The following is a 12,728-nucleotide window of genomic DNA, read 5'->3' as shown; positions in this document are numbered from 1 at the left end:
TTGTATTCCCATAGAGGATGATTTCCATGCTTTTTAATGCTTTGGTGCCTAACACGTTGTAATACATTTAAAAGATATGTTTCTTGTAATGTCGTTTCGTTTCCTTGTATCAAAGGCTTTGCAGGCATTTTAACGTTTTAGGTAAAAACACTCAAAATGCACATTTTTGTTAATGTTGTTCTGTTTCCCCACATGCAATGATATTAACACTTATTATATTGTTGCTTTTGGTACCTAAGAACGAAAAAAAAAAATACAAGTTTCTCGTAATGTCTTTCCGTTTCCCCTCATAGAGTACTTTGTGTGCATTTTGTTATTTTTCTACGTAACAAGCTCAAAAAACGCTTAAAAACCTTGTTTTTCGTAATGTTATATTTCTTCATAAATGGTGTTTTCCATACGTTTTAGCGTTTTGCTACGTAAGAAGTTTAAAACGCTCAGATGATGATTTTTTTTATTACTTTTTTTTTTCTCATAAAGATTGATTTTCATGGAGTTTAGCGTTTTAGTGCCTTAGAGGCAAAGAAAAAAAATAAATGCAAGACACGTTTCTGGTAATTTCGTTTTGTTTCCCTTTATAAAGGCTTTGCAGGCATTTTCAAGTTATAGTACCTATGTAATACACATCAAAAATACACCTTTTTTGTTAATGTTGTTCTTGTTCTCCGTACAGAATGCTATTCATAAGTTTTAGCGTATTTGTACCTAAGAAGCTCAAAAACACTCTTATCACATGTTTCTCGTAGTCCTTTTGTTTAGAAATACTCTCAATGCATTTTGGACACTCAAATACACGCTAAATACTTGTTTTTGATAATGGTATTGTGTTTCTCCTGGAAGAGGGTTGTTATTTATTTATTTATTTATTTATTTTTCTGTTTAGAGTAATTTTCAAGTTTAAGTACCTACCAATGCAAAATACACTCAAATTACACGTTTTTGGTAATGTTTTTCTATATATAAAATTTTTTTCATGCATTGTAGTGATATGATACACAAAAAGCTCAAGAACACTCATAATCTTCGCTTTCGAAATGTCTTTTTGTGTCCTCATATAGGGTACTTTCCATTCATTATGGCGTTTCTCTACGTGAGAAGCTGAAAAACACTCAGAAAAAAAATGGGGCATTTTTATTCTGTTTCTGCATAAAATGTGCTTTACAAGCATTTTAGGGTTTTGGTACGGTAGAAGATGAAAACACTAAAAAAAAGAAAAAAAAAGAAGTTTTTGGTAGTTTTCTATTCCCGTACAGGATGATGTCAATGTTTTTTTTTTTTTTACGTTTTAGTGCCAAACACGTAAAAAAAAAAAAAAAAAAAAAACGTTTCTAGTAATTTCGTTTCGTTTTCCCAAATGAAACAGATTCACAGGCATTTTCGTGTTTGGTTAACAACCAATGTGAAATACACTTAAGATACACGTTTTTAGTAATGTTCTGTTTATCCATATTGAGTGATATTCATGAGTTTTTTTCGTTTTGGTAACTAAGATCAAAAACACTCAGCACCTTTCTCGTAATGTCATACCTTTCTCTTAATGCCCTTTCGTTTTTCAGTATAAGGTACTTTCCATACATTGCGTTTTGTACGTAAGAAAGCTCAAAAAACATTCAAAATACTTCTTTTAGAAAATATTATTGTCTTTCTCCATAAAAGGCATTTTGCATAAGTTTTAGGGCTTTGGTCCCTAAATAGAGGTTCCTTTGCGTACATTTTGGCATTTTGATGTCTAACATTGTGAAAACACACAAAATACTCATTTTTTGTAACTAAGAAGCTCAAAAACATTCAAAATATACGTCTTTTTTAATGTTCTATTGTTTACCGATGTTGAGTACTTTCAATACATATTTGCGGTTTTGTACGTAACAAGCTTAAAAACGTTGAATATACACGTTTTTTTTGTTATTGTTTTTCTCTATATTGTTTTTGCATGCTGTTTAGTGTTTTGTTATGTAAGTAGCTAAAAAAAACTCTTAAAATACTCGTGTTTTGGTAGTTTTTCTATCATATAAGGTGTTTTCCATGCATTTTAATTTTCTCGTGCTTAACAAGCATCAAAAGACACTCAAAAGAAATATTCCTGGAAATGGATTTTCAAATCTGAATAAAGGTTGATTAATATGAATTTTGGCGTTTTTAAAACCTAAGAAAGTGAAAAAAAAAAACCACTTAAAATACAAGTTATTGGTAAAGTAATTCCCTTTTCCATATAAAATGCTATTCATGCGTATTAGCGTATTGGTACGTAAGAATATAAAAAAAGCACCCATAATACCCATTCCAAGTGATGTTGTTTTGGAACCCAGTATAGGGTACTTTGTATATATTTTGTCGTTTTTATGGGTAATAAATTAAAGAAACACTCTAAATACTTGTTTTTCGTAAAATTATTCTTTCCTCATATATATACATATATATATATATATATATATATATATATATATATATATATATATATATATATATATATATATATATATATATATATATATATATATATATATATATATATATATATATATATATATATATATATATATATATGTATATATATATGAGGAAAGAATAATTTTACGAAAAACAAGTATTTAGAGTGTTTCTTTAATTTATTACCCATAAAAACGACAAAATATATACAAAGTACCCTATATATATATATATATATATATATATATATATATATATATATATATATATATATATATATATATATATATATATATATATATATATATATATATATATATATATATATATATATATATATATATATATATATATATATATATATATATATATATATATATATATATATATATATATATATATATATATATATATATATATATATATATATATATATATATATAACGCTCATAAATGCTCCAAAGATCTGGAAATATCATTTCTTTTCCCTGTATACGGTGTTTTGCATGGATTTTTTGGTAGTTTAGTACCTAACAATCCAAAAAAAACACTCAAATTAAACGTTTTTGGTAATGTTTTTCCATATATAATGAAATTAAAGAATTTCTGCATTTTGGACACTAAGCTGAAAAACACTCATAACACACTTTTCTCGTAATATCTTTCCGTTATTAAATATAGGATAATTTGAATGGATTTACGCATTTTCATGCATAACAATATGAAAAACACTCATAACACGTTTTTGATAGTGTTCTTTTTCTGCATATAGAATGATATTGAGCGTTTTGTTACTTAAGGAGGTCAATAACATTCATAATACCCGTTTCTCGTTATGTTTCACCATAAAGGTTACATTTCATGCATTTTCCCGTTTTTCTACCTACACTCACAATACACTTTATATTTTGTAATGTTACTGTGTTTCAAAATAATGGGTGTTTTGCATGAATTTTAGAGCTTTGGTACGTAAGAAGCTCGAAAACACACAAAAGATTTTTCTTTTTAGGGGGGTAATGTTGCTTGGTATTGAAAATAGGGTGCTTTCTATGCATTTTAGCGTTTTGGTGCCTAAAACGCTCAAAACCCTAAAAAGACAAGTTTCTGGTAACTTCGCTTCGTTTCCTTAAATAGAGTGCTTTGCATGCATTTAACCGTTTTGGTACCTTAACAATGTAAAAAAAAAAAAAACACCCAAATTCACGTTTCTGATAATGTTATTCAGTTTGTCCTTATTGAGTGTTATCCAACGCGTTTTTGCGTTTTTAGTACCTAACAAGCTCAAAAACACTCCTAATACACGTTTCTAGTAATGTCCTTTTGTTTACCTATATAGGGTACTATGCTCTCATTTTTGCGTTTATGTACATAACAAGTTCAAAAACACTCAAAATTTTTGTGATGTTACTTTGTGTCTCAACTATGGGTATTTTCCATAGTTTAAGCTTTTTCGTAGGTAAGCACCTGAAAACACTGAAAAGGAAAATTCTTGGTAATGTCTTGTTTTCTCATGTAGAGTACTTTTTTTTTTGTTTAACATGTAAAAATACACTCATAAGATACGTTCCTTGTAATGTGGTTTCATTTCAACACAGAGGATGCTTTACATGTATTTTGGCGTTTTGCTTTCTAAGAATGTGAAAAAACACTCAAAATACACTTTTTTTGTATTTTTTTTTTTTTTCTGTTTTTCCATATAGAGTGCTATTCATTCGTTTTAGCGTTTTCTTCCGTAAGAAGCTCAAAAAGACTCAAAATACACGTCTTGCTTAATGTTATTTTGTTTCCTGATGTGGTATACTTGAAATACATTTTGGTGTTTTTTACGTAAGGAGCTCATAAACACACACAAAAAAAAAAAAATCTCGTTTCTGGTAACGTTAATTCGTTTCTCTTTAAAAGCGTGTTTTCCATGCGTTTTAGCGTTTTGGTACGTAAGTAGCTTAAAAAGACATGTCACAAAACACTTTGTAGTTTCTTTTTTTTTTTTTTTAGAGTGTTTTTAATGCTTTTTAGTGCTTTCGTGCCGAACACACTCCAAAAGACATTAAGAAGACATCTTTCTCGATGTGAAGTTTCAGATCACCACAGAGGATTGGATGCATTTTGGCGTTTTGGTACCTGAGAATGTGAAAAAAAAAAAAAATTCAAAATAATGATAATAATAACTCAGAATACACGCTTTTTTAATTTATTTATTTATCTTTTTTTTTTTATAATGTTCTCTCTTCCATATAGAGTGGTATTCATACGTTTTAGCGTTTTGGTACCTAAAAACTCAAAAGCAATAAATATGCACTTCTTGTAATATTGATTCGTTACCCAATATAGGTTACCTTTCATGCATTTTATCATTTTTATACGTAACATGCTTAAAAATACTCAAAATACTTGTTTTTAGTAATGTTATTTTTTCTCCATGCGTTTACAGCTTTGGTACGTAAGAAGCTCAAAACACTCAAAAAACATTTTTTTCGTAATGTTATTTGGTATTCCCTTATAGAGTGATATCCGTGCATTTTAGCGTTTTCCTGTATAACACGCTCATAAACACTCAAAAGATATGTTTATGGAAATGTCGTTTCTTTTCCCCATATAGGGTGCTTTGCATACATTTTGTCGGTTTGGTACCAAAGAATGTAAAAAAAAACAAAAAATTTTCCTTTTTGTTGATGTTGTGTTATATTGTGCTATTGAAGTGTTTTTGCGTTTTGTAGCCTCAGGAGCTCAAAAAAAAAAACATTCATAATACACTTTTCTCGTAAAATCATTTCGTTATTCCATATAGGATACTTTTCATGAATTTTCGCGTTTTTTGTACATAACTTCGTGAATAACACAAGATTTTGGTAATGTTTTTTTTTCTAATGTTTCTACAAATAGAGTGCTATTAAGCTTTTTTTCATTTAGGAAAATCAATAACATTCGTAACACACGTTCCTGAAAATATCGTTTTGTTTCACCATATAGTCTACTTTACATGCATTTTCCTCTTTCTTTGACTAACAAGCTAAAACACACTGAAAATGAGATTTTTTTTTGTAAAGTTTTCTTTCTCCATAATGGGTGTTTTTAATGAGTTCTAGTGTTTTGGTGTGTAAAAAAAAAAACACAAAACACTAAAAAGAATTTTTTTTTTTTTTTTTTTTGGTAATTTTGTTTTCTGTTCCAAAATATGATGTTTTCCTTGCTTTTTTACCGTTTTGGTAATGTCGCTTCTTTTCTCTATATATATTCCTTCGCATGCATTTTAGCCTTTTAGTACCTAACAATGTGAGAAACATACAAATACACGTTTTATTATATATATATATATATATATATATATATATATATATATATATATATATATATATATATATATATATATATATATATATATATATATATATATATATATATATATATATATATATATATATATATATATACATATATATATATATATTTTTTTTTTTTCTTTTTTTTTTTTTTTTACATATATAGTATTTTTACGCATTTTTGCTTTCTGATACATAAGAAGCTCAGATATACTCATTTTTCATTTTTCTCATAGAGTGTTTTGGATTCCCCATGTACATTGGCTTGCGTGGATTTTACCGTTCTGGTACCTAACGAGTTTAAACACTTACAATACACGTACCATTGTTCTGTTTCTTCAAATCAGTTGTTTTGTATGCATTTTGACGTTCTATTTTTACCTAACAAAAAAAAAAAATCAAAACACACGTTTTCGTAATGTTTATCTGTTTCTCCATATAGGCAATGCTTTTAAATGAGTTTTAGGATTTTGGGACCGAAGAAGGTCAGAAACATTAATTATACACGTTTCTTGTAATATCGTTTTGTTTCTCAATACAGAGTATTTTGCATGCATTTTGGCCTTATTCTACGTAAAAAGTAAAAAAAAAAAAGAAAATTCACGATTTTTGTAATGTCATTCTATTTATTCATAAGGAATGTTTTACATGTGTTTGGGCATCTTTGTGATTAAGAAGCTTAAAAACACACAAAAGGCACGTTTTTCTTATTGTTGATTTGTATTCCCTCATACAATGCTTTCCATGCTTATTAGTGTTTGGGTGCTTAACACGCTCAAAAACACGCAAAACATACGTTTCTGGTATTGACATTTCGTTTCCTCATATAGAGTTTTTTCCATGTCGTCCAATTTGTCGTTTTTTATCTAACAATGTGAAATACACGTTTTTCGAAATGTTCTGTTTCCACATATTTTAATGTTGTTCACACGCTTTATGATTTTGGTACCTAAGAATCTAAAAATCACTTATATAATACATTTTTCCTACAATATATATATATATATATATATATATATATATATATATATATATATATATATATATATATATATATATATATATATATATATATATATATATATATATATATATATATATATATATATATATATATATATATATATTTAATCATATAAAGTACTTTGCATGCATTTTCATGTTTCTGTTCCTTAGGAAGCTATAAAATGCTCAAAATACACATTTTTGGTAATAGGTAAATTTTGCATGCTTTTTAGCGTTTTGGTACGTAAGAAGCTCCTAAACACTTTAAAGACACGTTTTCGGTAACGTTGTTTTGCATTCTATTCATATGTTGGGTGATTTCCATGCTTTTTAACATTTTGCTGCCTAAGACGTTGAAAAACAATCATATGGCACCTTTCTAGTCATTTTTATGTATTTTTATTTATTTTTTTTTTTATCACTTAGAGTAATTTGTATTTATCTTCGCGTTTTGGTACCTAACACTCAAAATAAACGTTTATAAGTAATGTTGTTATCTTTCTCAATATAAAGAAAAAAATGAGCTTAGGTACCAAAACGCTAAAAGACTTGAATAACATTCTATATGTAGAAAAAGAAAATTACTAAATGTGTGTATTTTGAGTAATTTCACAGCGTTTCGTACCAAAACAACAAAATTCTCAAAAACACTAACAATACACTTTTCTCGCAATGTGCTTTTCTTTCCCCATGTTGGGTGCTTCGCATGCACTTAAGCGTTTTGGTAATTAACAATGTAAAAAATCACTCAAAATAGACGGTTTTGGGAATGTTGGTCTTTTTTCATATAAACTATTATTCATATATTTCATTTTTTTTCATTTTTTTTCCATGTTTTAAGCCCCAAAACGGTAAAACACTTAGAAAGCACCCTATACTGGGATATAAAAGAACATTACGAAAAAATGTGCCTTTTGAGTGTTTTGTGTTTTTAAGCTTCTTACTCACCAAAACGCTAAAAAGCCTACAAAACGCCGTTTATAGAGAAACAAAATAACATTAACGAAAAAAGGGAATTTTCAATGTTTTGAGCTTGTGAGGTACTAAAATACCAAAATGCATGGAATGTACCGTATTTAAGAAATTAAACGATATTACAAGAAACGTATATTGTGTTCCTGAGATTGTTAAGCTCAGGAATACTTATAACACGTGTTTCTTATAATGTTCTTTTGTGTCAAAATATAGGGTGCTTTTGATGCATTTCAGCGTTTTGAGGCCTAAAAGAAGAAAAAAAAAAAAAAGAAATACTGAAAAAAACATTTTTTCTGATAATGTAGCTTCTTTTCTCCATATGCTTTTTTGGCATTTTGGTACCTAATATTGTGAAAATACTCGAAATATATATTTTTCGTTATGTTCTTATTCTACATATAGAATACTATTCATACCCTTTAGAGTTTTAGTACCTAATAATTTCAAATACACATAAAATGCATAATTCTCGTGATGTCTTTTCATTTCCCTATATTGGATACTTTCCATGCATTTTTTTTTTTTTTGCGTTTTTGTACGAAAGAAGCTGAAAACACTCATAATACTTGTTTTATCAAAAAGAAGTATTATGAGTGTTTTCAGCTTCTTTCGTACGTTATTCTCTTTCTCCATAAAGAGTGTTTTTGCAAGAGTTTTAGCGTTTTAGTACAGAAGTAGCTCAAGAAAAACGTTTTTTGTAAAGTTTTTTTTTTCCATGCTTTAGAGCGTTTTGGTGCCTAATATTCAAAAGACACGTTTCTGGAAATGGCGTTTCTATTCGCCCTATATGACGGTTTGGATGCATTTTGGCGTTTTGGTACCTAACCATGTAAAATACGCTGAAAATAAACGTTTTAAGCAATGTTATTCTGTTTCTTTATATAGAGTTCTATTCATGCGTTTTATTATTTTGGTATCTAAGAAGCTTTTGTACCTAAGACGTCTATGGTAATGTCCTTTAATTTCCCATATAAGGTACATTGCCTGCATTATCCGTTTTTTCATGTAAAAAGCATAAATAAACATTAAAAACTTTTGTTTTTCGTAATGATATTATCTTATTCGTAAAGTGTTTGCATGTGTTTTAGCGTTTTGTTTTTTTATAAGTTAAATAATACTGAAAAGACATATAGGGTGATTTCCACTTTTTTTTTGCGATTTCGTGCATAATTCGCTGGAAAACACTCAAAGTTTTTGGTAATATTGTTTTGTTTTCCCTTATAGGGTTTTTTTCCATGGTTTTTGCCTAACACGCTCATAAACACTCCAAAGACTCGTTTCTGGTTATTTTATTTATTTATTTATTTATTTATTTATTTACTTGTTATTGTTATTATTATTTTTTTTTTTTTGCACCATTAGGGTATTTTACATGTTTTTCTTTTTTTTTGTCGTTTCGGTACCTATTAATATGAAATACACCCAAAATATACATTTTTTGTTATGTGGTTCTCTTTCTCCATATAGAAAACTCTTCATTTGTTTTAGGAATTAGGTACCTATAAAGTTAATAAATATTTATAACAAAATTCCCTCGTAATATTCTTTTGCTTCCTCATATAGGACACTTTATATGCATATTGGCATTTTTTTTTACTTAAGAATCTCGAAAATACTGAAAATACTTTTTTCGATAATGTTATTTTATTCATAAATGGTTTTGGTACGTAAGCAGTTGAAAAAAAAACACTCAAAAGAAACGTTTTTCGTAATGCTGTTTTCTATTCACATATAAGATGCTTTTAATATTTATTTATTTTTTTTTTTCTTTCTTTAGCGTTTTGATGCCTTGGACGCTCACAAACACCCAGCAGACACGTTTTCTTTTCCCAAAGAAGGTGCATGGCATGCATTTTGGCGTTTTTGTACCCTACTGTAAAAAAAACCCTGCAAATACACGTTTTTGGTAATGTTATTCGGTTTGTCCATATAGAGTGCTATTCATGTGTTTTAGCGTTTTGGTACATTAAAAGCACACACAAAAAAAAAAACTCTCCTAATACACGATTCATGTAATGTCTATTCTTTTCCGCATTAAGGGTAGTTTGCATGCTTTATGGAATTTTCCTACGTAAAAAGCTGAAAAACTTAAAAAATGCTTGTTTTTGGTAATAATATTCAGTTTCTCCATAAGAAATATTTTTGCATGCGTTTTAGCAATTTGGAAGATAAGAATTTGTAAAACATTCGAGAGACACATTTTTGGTAATGATTTGTATTTCCATATAGGGTGATTTTCATGCTTTTTACCCCTTTGGTACCTAACAAGCGTTTTGATAGGTAATAAATAAAAAAACACTCAAAAGATAAATTTTTCGTAATGGAATCCCATATAAGGTGATTTCTATGATTTTTGTGCCTAACACTATCAACAAACACTCACAAAACACGTTTTTTTTTTTGTAATTTCGTTCGTTTCCCCATATACGTGGCTTTCTATGAATTTCGGCTTTTTGGCTAATGAGAAAATCACTCAAAATGCACGTTTTTTTTTTTTTTTTTAGTAATGTTGTTCTGTTTCTGAATATAGAGAGCCATTCGTATATTTTCTTTTTTTTTTCATATAAAATGTTGTTCATGCGTTTTAGAGTTTTGATAACGAAGAAGCTTAAAAACACTCACAATACACGTTTTTCGTAATGTCTTTTCGTTTCCCCATATAGGATACTTTGCATGCTTTTTTTACGTTTTTGAGCGTAATAAGCTCAAAAACACTGAAAATCCTTGTTTTTAGTAATATTATTCTCTTTCTACATAAAAGGCGTTTTTACATGCATTTTAGCCTTTTCGTATGTAAGGAGGTGAAAAACACTCAAAACACACGTTTTTGGTAATGTTTTATCTTCGTATATAGGGTGCTTTCCATGCTTTTCAACATTTTTGTGTGTAACCAGTAAAAAAAAATTCAAAATATACCTTTCCTGTATGTCATTTAGTTTCCCCATGAAAAGGGCTAACAATGTGAGTACCTATCACTGTGAAAACACTCAATTTATACGTTTGGGAACGTTGTTGTTTTTTTTCGTAAAGAGGGATATTAATGCGTCTTCGCGTTTGGTGCCAAAAAAGCTCAAAATCAATCATAATACACGTTTCTCATATCATCTCGTTTCTTAATATAGGGTAAAACTCATGTATTTTGGTCTTTTTTCTGAACAGCTCAAATACACTGGAAATTAGTTGTTATCGGTAATATTATTCTTTTTCTCCATAAAATGTGTTTTGCAAGCGTTTCAGAGCTTTGGTGAGTATGAAGTTCAAAGACACTCAAAAGACGTTTTTCGTAATGTTGTTTTGTATTCACATATAGGGTGATTTCCATTCCATTTACCGTTTTAGTGTCAAACAAGATCAAGAAAAACTCAAAAGACAGGTCGTTTTGTTTCCCTATATAGGAGATATTACATGTATTTTGACGTTTTAGTACCTAACAATATAAAAAGTACCCAAAATGCACGTTTTTGGTAATGTTGTTCTGTTTCTCCATATAGAGTGATACTCATGCGTTTTATGATTTTGATATCTAAGAACCCCAAAAACAGTCTCGATGTCTTTTCGTTGTCCCATATACGGTAGTTTTATGCTTCCTTTCCTTTTTCTATTTCTTTTTGGCCTTTTTGTAACATGGTCAAAAACACTCAAAATACTTGTTTTTGTCATTTATTTATTTATTTATTTTTCCATACAGAGATACATGCGACTTACCGTTTTTGGTAATGATTTTTTTGTTTTCCCATATAGGGTGTTTTCTACGCTTTTTAATGTTTCAGTGCTTAGCAATCTCGCAAACACTCGAAAGACACGTTTCTGGAAATTTCGTTTAGTCTCTCAGTTTAGGATGCTTTCTATGGATATTGGCGTTTTGGCAACTAACAATGTGATATACATTTAAAATATACCTTTTTTTTGTGTTGTTTCTCCAAGATTGCTAATCATGCGTTTTAGCGTTTTGGTACATGAGAAGCCCAAAAACTTATCTAATACAAGTTCCTCGAAATGACTTCTCTTTTCCCCATTTACAGAACTTTCCACGCATTTTTCTACTTAACAAACTCAAAAACACCCCAAATACACGTTTCTAATAGAAATATATTTATTTTCCATGAAGGGCGTTTTACATACGTTTTAGTGTTTTGGTAAGTAGGTCAAAACACTAAAACGAGACGTTTTTTTTTTGTTTAACATGTTTTTGTTTTACTTATAAGGTGTTTTCCATGCTTTTTAGTATTTTGGTTCCTAGTGCGGTCATAAAAACTCAAAATTAATGTTTCTGGAAATCTTGTTTTTTTTTTTTTCCCAATATAAGACGTTTTGTATGCTTTTTGGCTTTTTGGTATCTAACAAAGTGAAAAAACACTCAAAATATTATGTTTCTCTATAAAAGGTGTATTGCATGCGTTTAAGCGTTTTGATATATAAGTGGTTCAAAAGCAGTCAAAAGACACATTTTTGCTGATGTTTTATTTTTTCAAACGAGGTGATACCTATGCTTTCTAACGTTTATTGTGCCTAACACGTTGAAAACTCTCAAAAGACACGTTTCTGTTAATGTCATTTCCTTTCCCCACATATGTGGCTTTCCATGCGTTTTGGCGTTTGGTGCCTAACAATGGGAAAAAAAAAATACGTCTTTGGTAATAAAGATTTGTTTCGCCATACAGAGTGCTATGCATGGATTTTAACGTTTTAGTTCGTAAGAAAAAAACTCATAATGCACGTTTCTCTTCATATCATTTTCTTTTCCCATATAGAGTACTTTCCATGCATTTTAAAATTTTTGTACGTAACAAACTGAAAACTCTGAAAATACACGTGTTTGGTAAAGTTATGCTTTTCTCCATAAAGGGTGTTTTGACTGCGTTTTAGCGTTTTGTAGCTTAAAAACACTGAAAGAGAAGTATTTTGTAATGTAATTTTTTTCCACATATTGTACTTTCAATGCTTTTTTAGCGTTTTGGTGCCTAACATGTCCATAATTATTCATCAGTCACGTTACTT

Source organism: Scylla paramamosain, chromosome 7 (genome assembly GCF_035594125.1).
Source record: "Scylla paramamosain isolate STU-SP2022 chromosome 7, ASM3559412v1, whole genome shotgun sequence".
Classification (NCBI taxonomy): Eukaryota; Metazoa; Arthropoda; class Malacostraca; order Decapoda; family Portunidae; genus Scylla; species Scylla paramamosain.
Note: the sequence above shows the minus strand (reverse complement) of the source record.